Source organism: Moschus berezovskii, chromosome 17 (assembly GCF_049115385.1).
Source record: "Moschus berezovskii isolate FMDL1 chromosome 17, NW_MosBer_1.0, whole genome shotgun sequence".
NCBI lineage: Eukaryota > Metazoa > Chordata > Mammalia > Artiodactyla > Moschidae > Moschus > Moschus berezovskii.
The window spans coordinates 18,386,034-18,400,001 of NC_142476.1; the positions used below are offsets into that span (position 1 = coordinate 18,386,034).

The following is a 13,968-nucleotide window of genomic DNA, read 5'->3' on the forward strand; positions in this document are numbered from 1 at the left end:
GGAAGCCTGGAAGTCTTCAAAAAGTGAGTGAGGAATTCATCTGAACTGGGAGCAACTCAAAACGTCTCCAGTGATGCACTGGGGCTGTACAGGAGGGGAGGGGGTTGGGAGGCCACAGAGCAGGGATTCTGAAGGAGGCTGGGGTGGGGAGTGATACTCCAAGGGTCCTAGAGGCAGGGTGCTGCCCTGCTGAGGCAAGCCCTACCCTGCTCATGGGGTGCCCACCTCTGCCTTGGATCAGATGCTCACTCTGCTCCAACAACAGCCACACATTCTTTTGGCCTGGATGGAGGGATGGGGGAGTTGGCAAGGCAGGGTGATGGGGGGTGACTGGGGACCCCCTGACATCTTTAAATCAAACATCCTAAGGCTTCAAACTCTTTCCCTCCAATCCCCTATCAGAGGAGTCAGGGGCCCAGGGAAGAGACAGGTGGCCTGAGCTCACACAGCTAACTGTGGCCCAAGAGGAGGACCCATCATCTGGTTTCCTCCAGGGGCCTGAACCTCAACCCCTCCCTGCCTGGAACTAGGCACTGTGGGTAGCTCTTAGAGAGGCCAGCCCGCCCTCTCCTTCCTTCTTTGTGTCCAGCCCCAGCTCCGAACCTGCTCTCTTCTAAGTCACTGAGACGCTTACCAGACGGGAAAAAGCAATCTAAACAGTGGCAGACTTGACACCCAGCCTTTGGATCCCAATGGGCTCAGCTGAAGCTCCCAGCAAGAGGAAGGAATCTGGACCTGCAGCCAGGCCCCAGACACCCAGGTACACAAGCCTGGGCCCACACCGGCCCCAATGGGGCAGGTGAAGACAGGTAACAGACCTTGCTCTGTGCTGCCGCGTTCTTTCTCCAGATCGCCTCTCTGAGACGCTCCTCTTGAATGTGGGGGTCTCCTCTCCTGGCTCCCAGTTTTTAAACAACGGCCTCACCTCTGGAGACTCCCCGGCTGGGCGTCGCCGGCTGCAGGGCGGGACTCAGGAATCTGGCCGCTGGCACACCCGTCTGCCGTCACAGCACCCCCACCCCACCCCCAGACAGGACTGGGCAGGTGGAGCCGGTCCAGAGGCCTCACAGCAAGATCGGCAGTGCCCACCTGCTTGCTGTGGGGGAGTAGGGGCTGCACCAGGGAAATGTGAGTGATCACAGGAGACCAGGATTCCTGGGGGCCGGTGGGGGTGGGGGGTGATGGCTGGGTGCTTTCCCAAGGCTCGTAGAGGTCAGCCTCTCCTGGGGTCCTGGGCCACCCTGGACAGAAGACCAGGCAGAGAATATAAAGGTCAGGGCTTGCATATCGGGTGTTACAGCCCCAGACCTGTCAGCAAGCTGGAAGGGGAGAAAATAAACATTGAGGACCCTGGAAAGCACCAGACCCCTCCCAAGGGAAAGCAAAAAAGTGGAAAACCCCTGTTTCTTGGAGGGGGGGATTAAAAGGTTATGGTTCATCAGGAAGGGGTCAGAGCCCAACCCACCCAAGAAAAGCTTAGGAGGAATCAACAGGCATGAACTTTAAATGTCTCCCCTCCGGCTCCCTCGCAGCCTTGGCAGGGAGCCCAAGGACAGGTAACTACCTGTGAGTCACGGCTCCCAGCTCAGGGAAAGGTTGCTCTCCCAGCCCCTCCCACTGGGCAAGAATGCCTGCCTGGAGGGCCAGCAAACAGATCTGACCACAAGGGGTGGGAAGGGAGGGCTGAGGCACAGCTGGACCAACTTCCCTTGGGCCCCCGCCAGGACAGAGAACACAGCTGCCTTTGTAGGACGCTGGGCAGCTCCTGGCTCAGGGCTTTGGGCTGAGAGCGGCTGTAATGACAGTCACAGGCCCAGAGACAGGGGCTGGTCTTGGAGGACAAGCCTCCCCTCCACCAGGCGAGGGTCCGAGGGCTTTTAGAGAGATCTGGAAGGTCACCCAGTCCAGATCTTGGCCGGGCACAGCCTACATGGGCATTGTGTGGACACGGTCACCTCCAAGTTTCTATTAAAGGAGACTCTAAATGAGCTGGTCCAGCCTGTCAGCGTCTCCTAAGCAGGAACTGGAGGGCTGTGTCCAAGAAGCTGGTTTGAGAACGCTTCAGTGCAAAATGGAGGATTTTGTGGATTAAATGGTGAACTGGGCATTTCTAACCTTCAGATTCTCATATAGCCCAAGAGGTTTAGATAGGCAAGAGAAATACTCTAAGTAGCAAATGGACAATAAGCCGTTTAGATGCAAAACGGACACTGCCGTACATGTTAGCATCTTGACCCATGTAAACATTCCAGTAAAATCTGGCTTAACAAGCTGGGATCAGGACAAGCAGCTGGCCTTCCTGGGCCCTGCCTCTACAGCAAGAACACACACACAGCCCTGCAGCCCCCCACAGGGAAAGGTCACTGCTCACACCCCCGGGTCTTTAAGCCCACCCGCCTGATCTCTTTCTCTCCACCCCGCCAACTCCCTGAATGCAGGGCTTCCAGGAAGCCTGGCCTCTCATGGATCTCTGTCCTGTGCCCGCCGCCAGGAGGAGGATGTGACGAAGATCTCAGGAATAGTTAACTCAGCAGAAGGAGCAGCTGCTGCCATTCCAGAGCCCCAGACAGGCAGGGCGGGCAGGCGGCAGGAGGCTGAGCCCTTTAAATGCCCCTCCTCCTCTCCCCTTAAGAGGCCAGGAGCCCAGGTAAATAGGTGTCTCAGACTTCACAGGCCGGGGCAGGTCCCAGCATGGTTCGGTTTTACAAAGGGGAAAGCCAATTGCTCTGTGTGGGCCCCTGCACCCCATTCCACATTCCCAGCCCAGTCCAGCACATTGCTCTGGCAAACCCCAAGGAGGGCCCTGCCAGCCTCACCCCTAGGGAACACTGAGCACTTCCCAGTGGGGACCTAGCCCCCACCCCCAACGCCCCAGAACCACAGGGCCCCAGGCACAGGCCTTGAACTTCAGAGACAAGAAGTCTAATACAGAGGCAGAAGCAAGGGTAGGACCTGGCAAGGGCTAAAGGCAAGCTAGGCACTGCTCCGACAGCCTCCCCTCCATGTCTCCTCCTTCTCCTGCCATCCACCAACCTGCCCCAGGGCCCCCCACCCTTAGCTCCCCAGAGCCTTGACTTATTAGAACCGATGCTCAGGAAAGGGGTTTTCCTTGATCCCCCATTCTTCTCCAGCAATTCTGTTAGCTCCCCCTTCCAAAGGCATAAGGGGCTAACAGAATTAACCTGGTGGCTCAGACGATAAAGAATCATCCATCTGCAGTGCAGGAGACACGGGTTTGATCCCTGGGTCAGGAAGATCCCCTGACGAAGGAAACTATTCTTGCCTGAAAAATCCCATGGATGGAGGAGCCTGGAGGGCTGCAGTCCATGGGGTCACAAAGAGTCAGACATGACTGTGAGACTAACACACACACGCCCCCAGGTTACAGAAACGACACCGTGTCAGGGCAGGCAAGTCTCCCGCTCTGCCTGTTTGTCCGCCGTCCCTCACGACATCTCAGGGGTGGCCTGAGAAGCTACCATCTCCATTACCCATCTGACAGGCTCAAGCCATCCATATTGCCAGGGTCTGATGAGTGAGAGAGAAAGGCCTATGAAGCAAAGATTGGAGGGAAGGAGAGAGAAGAGGTTGAGAAGGTAAGAGAACCTGGTCCAGGCTGTGAACGCCGAATCCCAGCTGTAAGAGGAAGGGACACCGGGTGACTCACGGCTCGGGCACCACCTGGACCCAGTGAGTCATGGCTGAGTCCTCGTCTGTGGGACCAGCTGGGCTCCAGGAAGGGCCTGCGGATCCGCCATGTGACTAAAGCCGGAGTGTCTACAGCCACAGCTACTCGGCCGCCCAGACAGTCGGTCACTCCTCACGCACCAGAGAGAGGAGGTGGGGCTTTCTGAACTCAGGCTGGAGCCCAGCCTCGGGCGGGGACCCGGAGAAGGCAGAACGGGGCCCTGGGCTGCCATCGCGGGGTGACTCTCTTCCACAGAGTCTGTCTTCCTCCTTCCTCCCCCTCCCAGCCTGACCAGCCATCAGCCCTGCAGCGCTGCGATCAGCCCAGGCCTGAGGTCTGGGAGAGACCCGGCGGTCAGCCGGAGTTAACCACAGCTGACATCCTCTGGCGAGCTCGCTGCGCGCCAGTCCCTGTTCTAAGCTCGTAAATCTATCCCCCCTTTTCATACTCACTGTGTCCCCATGAAGTGGACACTGATCATCCTTTCTTTGAAGATGAGGACAGTGAGGTACATCTTCAAGAACTTGGTCCCAGCTAATAAGTGGTCATTGGAACCCAGACCAGTTGGCTCAGCACAGGCTTCAGCAATATGTGAACTGTGAACTTCCAGATGTTCAAGTAGGTTTTAGAAAAGGCAGAGGCACCAGAGATCGAATTGCCAACATCCGCTGGATCATGGAGAAAGCAAGAGAGTTCCAGAAAAACATCTATTTCTGTTTCATTGACTATGCCAAAGCCTTTGACTATGTGGACCACAAAAAACTGTGGAAAATTCTCAAAGGGATGGGAATCCCAGACCACCTGATCTGCCTCTTGAGAAACCTTTATGCAGGTCAGGAAGCAACAGTTAGAACTGGACATGGAACAACAGATTGGTTCCAAATAGGAAAAGGAGTACGTCAAGGTTGTATATTGTCACCCTGCTTATTTAACTTACATGCAGAGTACATCATGAGGAATGCTGGGCTGGAAGAAGCACAAGCTGGAATCAAGATTGCCGGGAGAAATATCAATAACCTCAGATATGCAGATGACACCACCCTTATGGCAGAAAGTGAGGAGGAACTCAAAAGCCTCTTGATGAAAGTGAAAGAGGAGAGTAAAAAGTTTGGCTTGAAGCTCAACATTCAGAAAACGAAGATCATGGCATCTGGTCCCATCACTTCATGGGAAATAGATGGAAAAACAGTGGAAACAGTGTCAGACTTTATTTTTTTGGGCTCCAAAATCACTGCAGATGCTGACTGCAGCCATGAAATTAAAAGACGCTTACTCCTTGGAAGGAAAGTTATAACCAACCTAGATAGTATACTAAAAAGCAGAGACATTACTTTGCCAACCAAGGTCCATCTAGTCAAGGCTATGGTTTTTCCCGTGGTCATGTATGGATGTGAGAGTTGGACTGTGAAGAAAGCTGATCTCCAAAGAATTGATGCTTTTTTTTTTTATTGGAGGCTAATTATTTACAATATTATATTGGTTGATTTTGCCATACATTGACATGAATCCGCCCTGGGTGTACATGAGTTCCCCCTCCTGAACCCCCCTCCCATCTCCCTCTTCCCTTTATCCTCCCTCTGGGTCATCCCCGCACACCAGCCCCGAGCATCCTGTAACATGCATCGACCCTGAACTGGTGGATTTGTTTCACATATGACAACATACATGTTTCAATGCCATTCTCTCAAATCATCCCACCCTCACCCTCTCCTACAGAGTCCCAAAGACTGTTCTATACATCTGTGTCTCTTTTGCTGTCTCATATATAAGGTTATCATTTGCATCTTTCTAAATTCCATATATATGCGTTAGTAAGAATTGATGCTTTTGAACTGTGGTGCTGGAGAAGACTCTTGAGAGTCCCTTGGACTGCAAGGAGATCCAACCAGTCCATTCTAAAGGAGATCTGTCCTGGGTGTTCATTGGAAGGACTGATGCTAAGGCTGAAACTCCAATACTTTGGCCACCTCATGCGATGAGTTGACTCACTGTAAAAGACTCTGATGCTGGGAAAGATTGGGGGTGGGAAGAGAAGGGGACGACAGAGAATGAGATGGCTGGATGGCATCACCGACTCGATGGACATGAGTTTGAGTGAACTCTGGGAGTTGGTGATGGACAGGGAGGCCTGGCGTGCTGTGATTCATGGGGTCGCAAAGAGTCGGACACGACTGAGCAACTGCACTGAACTGAACTGAAAGTTCTTCACCACTGTTAATCAGCTCAGGAATGGCCAACTCTTTGTGACCCCCATGGACTGCAGCACGCCAGGCCTCCCTGTCCATCACCAACTCCTAGAGTTTGCTCAAACTCATGTCCATGGAGTCGGTGATGCCATCCAACCATCTCATCCTCTGTCACCCCCTTCTCCTCCTCAATCTTCCCCAGCATCAGGGTCTTTTCCAATGAGTTGGCTCTTTGCATCAGGTAGACAAAGTATTGGAGCTTCAACTTCTTAAACTCAAAGTTTAAAGTGGCCTAAGCTCCCTGCCTCCACTCTTGGAAAGCCTTGACCAGAGTCCATCAGATTCTGAAATTTATGTTTCCCAAACCTAATCGGACCTAATATCTGAAAATTGTGCTTTTGGAGCACTAACGTGGACCGGAGACTCCTGGGGAAACACCGATGCTATAGAAACACCCAGAACGCCCGCCACGAGGTGCCTTCCTGTTTGTTTTCCCATGCAGACAGCGTCTTCTGCGTGGGCACAGGTGGCGAAGGTGCTGGGCTCCAGCTGCCCCATCTCAGAGCCTCTGGCATATACGGGCAGGGTCTCCCCCTCATGCCAACAGGAAGCTGCTCTGACTGAGGATGTGAGCGCCCCATAAGGGGCGGGAAGACAGAGAAGGTGAGCAAACAAACAGCACGTATTGCTGACAAGATTAAACAAACAAGATGGAATGTGAGAACTGGATGACACAGCTGCCCTGGCACCGCAGGAAGGGGAATCCTCTCCCCCAAGGCCAGGCTCTGGGTCAGGGGCCCCAGTTTCTTCCAGGTCCTACCTCTCAGGTCCTAGGGTGCATTGCCAAATGTCCCCTCCCTCCTGAGGGGTATAGCCCAGTGCAGCTGGCAGTGTGGTGGGGTCACAAGCTGGCTCTCCGCTCCCCCAAGAAGAGGGAGGAGTATTTCGGCATCTCTGCCACTTTTGCTGACCTCCCAAATTCCCAAGCTTTTCCCAGGTGGCGCTAGTGGTAAAGAATCCATGGGACAATGCAGGAGACATAGGAGCTGTGGGTTCCATCCCTTGGTCGGGAAGATCTCCTGGAGGAGGGCACGGCAACCCACTCCAATATTCTTGCCTGAAGAATCCCGTGGACCAAGGAGCCTGGGGTGCTACAGTCCATGGGGTCACAAGGAGTCAGACACGACTGAGTGACTTAGCACACACGCCTCCTCAGCCAGGCTGACTCAGACCAAGCCCCCTCTCCACCCGCACCCCCGCTCCCTCTACAGCCCGCCATGGCCCTCCGCCAACTAGGTTCTCAGGACTGAAGTCCAACCTCTGGGCACTCTGGCCACAAATTTGCCATGTGGAGCTGGCCACGTGGCTGAGAGGAGAGAGGCGTATACCTGACTCGGGGAACATGCAGACACAGGTGAGGTCAGGACCCACTGGGCACGGCCGAGAGGGACCAGAGTCGGGGGGCAGGGAAACCAGCCTCGGAAGATCGGCTCCCTGCACTAGCAGAGGGGACTTTGAAATTCCAAACAGCATCCCTTAAAGGGCCACCGTGGAGACAAACTCAATTTCCTATTGTTCAGACTGGCGTTTGAGGGCTGAGTACGGACATATGAGCCACTTGCGGTCGGAGGCAGAGTGAGCACGGCTGTGTCTGGCTTCTTGTCTGGAATCAACCCCACCTGAAGGCTTGGAATCAGCACCTCCCTTCAGGGCTTGTGGCCACAGAGGGTCTCTGTGTGGACTTGAACAGTCCCGGACTTAACTCCACTTCTGCTTCTCAACAGAAGCGCAGACGTGGGAGAAGCCCGCTCTGGGCCTCAGTTTCATCCTTTGGATTTTCAGTTCAGTTCAGTCGCTCAGTCATGTCCGACTCTTTGCGACCCCATGAATCACAGCACGCCAGGCCTCCCTGTCCATCACCAACTCCCGGAGTTCACTCAAACTCATGGCCATCGAGTCGGTGATGTCATCCAGCCATCTCATTCTCTGTCGTCCCCGTCTCCTCCCACCCCCAATCCTTCCCAGCATCAGAGTCTTTTCCAGTGAGTCAACTCTTCGCATGAGGTGGCCAAACTGTTGGAGTTTCAGCTTTAGCATCAGTCCTTCCAGTAAACACCCAGGATCGATCTCCTTTAGAATGGACTGGTTGGATCTCCTTGCAGTCCAAGGGACTCTCAAGAGTCTTCTCCAGCACCACAGTTCAAAAGCATCAATTCTTTGGCAATCAGCTTTCTTCACAGTCCAATTCTCACATCCATACATGACCACGGGAAAAACCATAGCCTTGACTAGACAGACCTTGGTTGGCAAAGTAATGTCTCTGCTTTTTAATACACTATCTAGGTTGGTCATAACTTTCCTTCCAAGGAGTAAGCGTCTTTTAATTTCATGGCTGCAATCAGCATCTGCAGTGATTTTGGAGCCCAAAAAAATAAACTCTGACACTGTTTCCACTGTTTTTCCATCTATTTCCCATGAAGTGATGGGACCAGATGACATGATCTTTGTTTTCTGAATGTTGAGCTTCAAACCAACCTTTTCACTCTCCTCTTTCACTTTCATCAAGAGGCTTTTGAGTTCCTCCTCACTTTCTTCCATAAGGGTGGTGTCATCTGCATATCTGAGGTTATTGATATTTCTCCCAGCAATCTTGATTCCAGCTTGTGCTTCTTCCAGCCCAGCGTTCCTCATGGATTTTCAGTTCTGTTCAGTCACTCAGTCGTGTCCAACTCTCTGCGACCCCATGAATCACAGCACGCCAGGCCTCCCTGTCCATCACCAACTCCCGGAGTTCACTCAAACTCATGTCCATTGAGTCAGTGATGCCATCCAGCCATCTCATTCTCTGTCATCCCCTTCTCCTCCCGCCCCCAATCCTTCCCAGCATCAGAGTCTCTTCCAGTGAGTCAACTCGTCGCATGAGGTGGCCAAAGTATTGCTGTTTCAGCTTCAGCATCAGTCCTTCCAATGAACACCCAGGACAGATCTCCTTTAGAATGGACTAGTTGGATCTCCTTGCAGTCCAAGGGACTCTCAAGAGTCTTCTCCAGCACCACAGTTCAAAAGCATCAATTCTTCGGCGATCAGCTTTCTTCACTGTCCAACTCTCACATCCATACATGACCACGGGAAAAACCATAGCCTTGACTAGACATACCTTGGTTGGCAAAGTAATGTCTCTGCTTTTTACCAGTTTTCAATTCAGCTTGCCCTCAGAATTGCTTGCAGAACTTACAAAATCATATACTTAGGCCAGGCCCCAGCCAGAGGTGTAACGGGTGGGCATAGGGGCAGGGACATTGACAATGCTTTCAAAGCTCCCTTGGCCCCCGTGTGCACGTGTGGAGGAGCTGCTGCACTAGCGCAGCAGGAGGCTCCTCCGCCCCTCCAGAGACGCAGGCCCGTGCTAAACTCGGCCTCCGTCACCCGCCCAACTGCTGGCCTTAGGCAAGGAGGCCGGCTTGTGGGGTTGAGTGGCCCGAGCTGAGGGCGTGGAGAGCTCAGGGCGGCAACTACAACGACGCTGATATCGGCGGTAACAGCGGCCTCAGCAGGCGGGGAAGATGCAAGGTAGCCGGATCGAGCTGGGAGATGTGACACCACACAATATGTAACAACTGAAGAGGTTAAACCAGGTCATCTTTCCAGTCAGCGACAATGACAAGTTCTACAAGGATGTGCTGGAGGTTGGCGAACTAGCAAAACTTGCCTATTTCAATGCTATCGCAGTGGGTGCAGTGTGCTGTAGGGTGGATCATTCACAGAATCAGAAGAGACTTTACATCATGACACTAGAATGTCTGGCACCATACTGAAGGCTAGGAATTGGAACTAAAATGTTAAATCATGTCTTAAACATCTGTGAAAAAAAGATGGCACTTTTGACAACATCTATCTGCATGTCCAGATCAGCAATGAGCCTGCAGTTGACTTCTACAGAAAGTTTGGCTTTGAGATTATTGAGACAAAGAAGAACTGCTATAAGATGATAGAGCCCGCAGATGCTCATGTGCTGCAGAAAAACCTCAAAGTCCCTTCTGGCCAGAACACAGATGTGCAAAAGACAGACAACTGGACAAGCTGCAGATGAACTTTCTTGCACTTGCTTGTCGCCAAATAAAAGAGAGGCCCATTGAGTCCCCGCCCTCCCCTTTCTTTTAAAAATTTCCCCCTTCCTTGTTCTTACTTTTCCTCCTTTCAAAACTTGCATCCCTTGCCTCTAAAAGTTTTACACTTTTAAGGACTTATTAATCATGTTTGGATTGTTTTAGTTTTCTTATTTTTGTGAGGTGGTTTGATTGTAGGAAGGAGAAGGTATAGATCGGTTTAGTTTCACAGTTAAGATATATATGGTCCCCAAAATTTGAGTGTCAGTTTCCATTTATTTTTTAATGTCCTGCTTTCACATTGAAGGGCAGAGCCTACAAAATGTTGTATATTTCAAAGGACAAAAAGAAGCAGCAGCAATCTCTGGTTCTCTAACTCTTACACAAGTTTAGTGTGTTTGTCATACTTTGGGTTTTTAAAGATTTTGTGGGATACTAATCCCTATACATTCCCTTCACTCCACCTTTTGTCCTTCTGAGTATTATCTCAGGAGTTGGGCCATTGTTATCCTTGTAAGAAATACTAAGCTTATTTTGTTCTGTTAGGCAATTATTTCTTCCTTCCTTGCTGGTGGCTGAAGGTGGGTGGGACAGTTTGAATCAGTAGTATTAGACTTTGGTCTCGTATGTGAGTTAAACTGCTTTTTGCTAATGAGTGGGCTGGCAGTTAGCAGGTTTGTTTTTCCTGCTGTTGATTGTTACTAGTGGCATTATCTTTTAGCATATGGGCTGGTGATATTAATTTTTATTTTAATATCCTAGCTAGAGATATGGCCTTTAACTGACCTAAAGAGGTTTGCTGTGATCTGCTTTTTTTCTCCTATTGTTTTTCTTCAGTAAACCCACAGTAGTTGGTCAGACCTTAAATATGGAGTTGATGTCCTTTATAGGTCAGTGCCCTTAAATAAACCTGAAGTGGGTATTGTCTCCTGGACATACAAAAAAATACCTAAACAGAAGCTTAGATGGATTTGTGGCACAATAAATGCATTTAATGTCAGCTTACTTTGCCAACCAAGGTCCGTCTAGTCAAGGCTATGGTTTTTCCCGTGGTCATGTATGGATGTGAGAGTTGGACTGTGAAGAAAGCTGATCGCCGAAGAATTGATGCTTTTGAACTGTGGTGCTGGAGAAGACTCTTGAGAGTCCCTTGGACTGCAAGGAGATCCAACCAGTCCATTCTAAAGGAGATCAGTCCTGGGTGTTCATTGGAAGGACTGATGCTGAAGCTGAAACTGCAATACTTTGGCCACCTCATGCGACGAGTTGACTCACTGGAAAAGACTCTGATGCTGGGAAAGGTTGGGGGCAGGAGGAGAAGGGGACGACAGAGAATGAGATGGCTGGATGGCATCACTGACTCGATGGACATGAGTTTGAGTGAACTCCAGGAGTTGGTGATGGACAGGGAGGCCTGGCGTGCTGTGATTCATGGGGTCGCGGAGAGTCGACACGACTGAGCGACTGAACTGAACTGAACTGACTGAACGCAGACTGTTAGAAGTGTGGCCACTGAGCACATGGTTTTAGAGGAAAGAATATCCAGACAGTATTTTTGAGAATCACATGGCTGTGCTGCTGCTTGTCTGTGGGAGAACACCCCAGATTTACTTACATTCTGTGCCTGTAACACTGAGTGTAAGGATTTGGGGGAGGGGGAATTATTAAACACATTGCTTCTGTTCTTGGGAAAAGTAGAAGTCTAGAAGTGTTAATAACGCAGATGTCACTGTGACCTCCTGTACTGACAGGACTGGTTTATGCCAGATCATTTTCTGGCACTTAGGGAGTGACTTGATGGGTCAGTAACTTTCTGTAAGGTAGAAGACCTCTAAAATTTTCAGACTTTCCTCCATAATCCCATCTCCAATATTCAAAATTTTCTACATTGCTAATACCAGTGGCCTAAGAAATGTTTTCATTAGACTTAAAACTGCACAAAGCTTGAATTTTCTGTCATTTGACTTTAAAAAGAAAGTTGATTCATAACATGTATCCTCTTGTGTAAATTCTGGCATAAAAGTTTCATCTCTTCAAATACACTGAATGACAAAATCATTTTACACAATATTTATGCACATCTTATAATCTTAAGTTCTTATTTGAGAATGTGAAAATGCAAGGTACAGTAGATTTCAACAGTCTTAGTTGAGTGCCAAGAATAATATAGAAAAGGAAGATAGCTGATGAGTGAGTTCATAGAGTTCTAATCTTAAGATAGAGAAAATGTAGAAAGACCTTGCTGGTTTCTTGGGTATCAGTTTCTTAAGCAGTCCAAATCTAAACTTAGAAGAAAAGTTTAGCATTGAGCACCTTTACCTTCATGGGTAAGCTTCAGCTTGCTCTTGCCAAGAGAAGAATCCTTGAGTTACAGAAGGCAAGATTAGTTTGAAGAATTCAGTCTTTTCGTAAACTTCAGATGTCAAAATAGATTTTGATATATAAATGATTTTTGTGAGATCACACTGCCTCTATTTCTATAACCATTTCACCTGGACTATCTAATCAGTCCTATGAATGTATCCCTAAATGTGGTTAATGAAAACTGAATAGCTGCCTCATGACAATTAAGTACATATTATTTATGGAGGAAAAAATATTAAATTTTGAATTGAGTGTGTAGGCTCCCTATCATTTTAGTGTTTCTTTCTCCACACTAGTCACTGACTTTAACCAAAATTATGTTTGTAAAAGGTGAATCATCCTACATCAGACTTACATGAAATAATGCCATCCATTTATGGAGGAGGAGGATGTAGAAGAGGTAGAAGCTAGGCACTCTTTCAAGTGCCTGCTGCTGCTGCTGCTAAGTCACTTCAGTCGTGTCCGACTCTGTGCAACCCCATAGATGGCAGCCCACCAGGCTACCCCCATCCCTGGAATTCTCCAGGCAAGAACACTGGAGTGGGTTGTCATTTCCTTCTCCAATGCATGAAAGTGAAAATGAAGTCCCTCAGTCATGTCCGACTCTTAGCGATCCCATGGACTGCAGCCTACCAGCCTCCTCTGTCCATGGGATTTTCCAGTGCCTAGAAGTCAGTAAAGACTGAAATAATGTCCCATGTTGAGTTGGTTATTTTGAAATACGATAATTATCATTGAGGTAAAATAATTCTATTAACTAGAAGATCACAAGATGTATCCATCGTATTTTTTAGGGAAGATAGTTTTTTTTCTGTGGGGCAAATAGGTAAAATTATTTACATTTAGGTTCTAAAGAAAAGAATCTGCAGAGAAATCTATGCAATATATAATTTGTCCAGATTAGTTTTCACTTGGGGAAAGAAGTTCTGCAATATCCCCAAAGCAGTTTACTTGTCAATTCAGAGTCCTCCAAAAATAGAACTATTGGGAAACCGTGGACTGTGGGGTGGAAAAGAAAAGCTCCCTCAGTTTTTTGGAGGGAATAACTTTAAAAATACTTAAATAGCTAAGTTTACTTGGTGCAGTTAAGATTTAAGCTTGTTGATTTTAACACTGCTGTTACATCTGAAAAAAACTTATGTGATGTTCTGGTTAAAAAAAAAGAAAGAAAGAAATCTCCCTCGAAGCCCCCTCCAGGCTTCCCCAGTGGTTCAGCAGTAAAGGATCTGCCTGCCAGTGCAGGAGCCTCAGGAGACATGGGTTTGATCCCTAGGTTGGGAAGATCCCCTGAAGAAAGGCATAGCAATCCTCTCCAGTATTCTTGCCTGGAGAATTTCGTGGACAGAGGAGCCTGGCGGGCTACAGACTATAGGGATGCAAAGAGTCGGACACAACTGAAACAACTTAGCACGCTCGAAGCCCTCTCCAGCTTCAGGACGCTCTGCTGTCGGGGCTGGTAGTTGAGGACAGCACTTAAAGCCTAGAGTTGAAAGTGAGAGAGATGAAGGTGCAAGTCTTGGTTCTGCGCTCACCAGCTGTGTGGCTCTGCACAGCCAAAGCTACTTGCGTTCAATGGGACGAATAACAGTCCGCCTCACAGATCCTTGTAAAGATCAAAGGGAAT

General features: G+C 49.4%; 1 protein-coding gene and 1 pseudogene across 3 annotated transcripts in view; one reads left to right on the forward strand and one right to left on the reverse strand.

Moving 5' to 3' along the window:
- Positions 1–13,968, reverse strand: part of LAMB3 (laminin subunit beta 3) — a 59,578-nt gene that overhangs the window by 45,279 nt on the left and 331 nt on the right. The window contains exon 2 of one of the 3 annotated variants that reach the window (XM_055419002.2): positions 819–1,241. The gene's annotated coding sequence lies outside the window, so the exon portion shown is untranslated. Of the gene's footprint in view, positions 1–225; positions 250–634; positions 722–818; positions 1,242–13,968 lie in introns of those variants that run through there. The other 2 variants (XM_088845235.1, XM_088845236.1) reach the window with 2 other exon arrangements.
- On the forward strand, positions 9,272–9,964 carry LOC129551238 (N-alpha-acetyltransferase 50 pseudogene; annotated as a pseudogene).